At 37.8% G+C, this 2,113-nt stretch overlaps 1 non-coding gene across 1 annotated transcript; it reads right to left on the reverse strand.

Moving 5' to 3' along the window:
* Window positions 1-260: 260 nt before the first annotated feature.
* LOC114676472 (U6 spliceosomal RNA) lies at window positions 261-367 on the reverse strand. Its single transcript, XR_003727544.1, has one exon. It is a non-coding gene; the product is annotated as a U6 spliceosomal RNA (small nuclear RNA).
* Between the last annotated feature and the right edge of the window lie 1,746 nt (window positions 368-2,113).

Raw genomic sequence — 2,113 nt, forward strand, 5'->3', positions numbered from 1 at the left:
ATGTCCCTGCAAAGGACATGAAGTCATACTTTTTTTATGGCTGCATAGTATTCCATGGTGTATATGTGCCACATTTTCTTAATCCAGTCTATCATTACTGGACATTTGGGTTGGTTCCAAGTCTTTGCTATTGTGAATAGTGCCACAACAAACATACATGTGCATGTGTCTTTATAGTAGCATGATTTATAATCCTCTGGGTATATACCCAGTAATGGGATGGCTGGGTCAAATGGTAATTGTAGTTCTAGATCCTTGAGAAAAATACAGAATGCTTCACGAATTTACATGTCATCCTTGCGCAGGGGCCATGCTAATCTTCTCTGTATTGTTCCAATTTTAGTATACGTGCTGCCGAAGCGAGCACAATCTTGTTCCTTTTTATGGCTGCACAGTATTCCATGGTGTATATGTACCACATTTTCTTTATGCAGTCTATCATTGATGGGCATTTGGGTTGATTCCATGTCTTTGCTATTGTGAAGAGTGCTGCAATGAATATACATGTGCATGTATCTTTGTAATAGAATAATATATATTCCTTTGGGTATATACCCAGTAATGAGATTGCTGGGTCAAATGATATTTCTGATTCTAGGTCTTTGAGGAATCACCACACTGTCTTCCGCAATGGTTGAATTAATATACATTCCCACTAACAGTGTGAAAGTTTTCCTATTTCTCCACAGCCTCGCCAGCATCTGTTGTTTCTTAACTTTTTAACGATCGCCATTCTGACTGGTGTGAGATTGTGTATCATTGTGATTTTGGTTTGCACTTATCTAATGATCAGTGATGTTGAGCTTCTCTTATATATTTATTGGTCACATAAGTGTCTTATTTTGAGAAATATCTGTTCATGTCCTTTGCCCACTTTTTAATGGGGTTTTTTGGGTTTTCTTCTTACCCAAAAAGGAAATTTGTTTAAGTTCCTTGTAGATTCTGGATATTAGAACTTTGTCAAAAAAAAAAAATAACTTTGTCAGATGGATAAGTTGCAAAAATTTTCTCCTATTCTGCAGGTTGTCTATTTGCTCTGATAATAATTTCTTCTGCTGTGCAGAAGCTCTTTAGTTTAATTAGATCCCATTTGTCAATGTTTGCTTTTGTTGCAATTGCCTTTGATGTTTTTGTCATGAAATCTTTGCCTATGCCTAAGTGCTGAATGATATTGCCTAGATTTTCTTCCAGTGTTTTTATAGTTTTTGGTTTTCCATTTGTCTTTAATCCATCTTGAGTTAATTTTTGTATCAGGCATAAGGTTAGAATCCAGTTTCAATTTTCTGCATATGACTGGCCAGTTCTCCCAGCACCATTTATTAAATAGGGAATCCTTTCCCTGTTGCTTGTTTTTTGTCAGGTTTGTCGAAGATTATATGGTTGTAGATGAGTGGTCTTATTTCTGAGTTCTCTATTCTGTTCCATTGGTCTATGTGTCTATTTTTGTAGCAGTACCATGTTATTTTGTTTACTCTAGCCATGTAGCACAGTTTGAAGTTGGGTAGCGTGATGTCTCCAGCTTTGGTCTTTTTGCTTAGAATTGTCTTTGCTATACAGCTCTTTTTTGGTTCCATATGAATTTTAAAATAGTTTTTTTCTAATTCTGTGAAGAATGTCAGTGGTAGTTTAATGGGAATAGCATCGAATCTATAAATTACTTTGGGCAGGATGGCCAGTAATTACTCCAGCAGCCCTTGTGTTGGCTGCCGTGCTGGGGTCATTGGAAAACTCAACCCCGTGGTACTTGGGATACAAGAACATCTTCTGCTGATTGAAGCCTATACCCTGTGGAAATGTTTTAATGTGGTCCTTGAAGCATGTCCTAAGAAATACGGTCAACACATATTCTTCCTTGTCAGGCCTTTACTTGGTCAGGAATACTCAAGAGCTCTGTCTTTTTGCCTGTAGTTTACCACGTTGTCTTCCATTTGTTTCCAAATCTGGTTTAGCTGTGTTCAGTAAAGCAGAGTTAGCTGAATTAGAGGACATCATCAACCCTTCTCTCCCAGAGAAAATTTCCCATCAGATAAATCACTGAACCAGCTACCACGTCCTGACACACAGAAGCCACATTCCTGCCACCTGATCACTCACTCGCAGCAAAACACTTTCT

The sequence above is a fragment of the Macaca mulatta genome, chromosome 2 (assembly GCF_049350105.2).
Source record: "Macaca mulatta isolate MMU2019108-1 chromosome 2, T2T-MMU8v2.0, whole genome shotgun sequence".
Taxonomy (NCBI): domain Eukaryota; kingdom Metazoa; phylum Chordata; class Mammalia; order Primates; family Cercopithecidae; genus Macaca; species Macaca mulatta.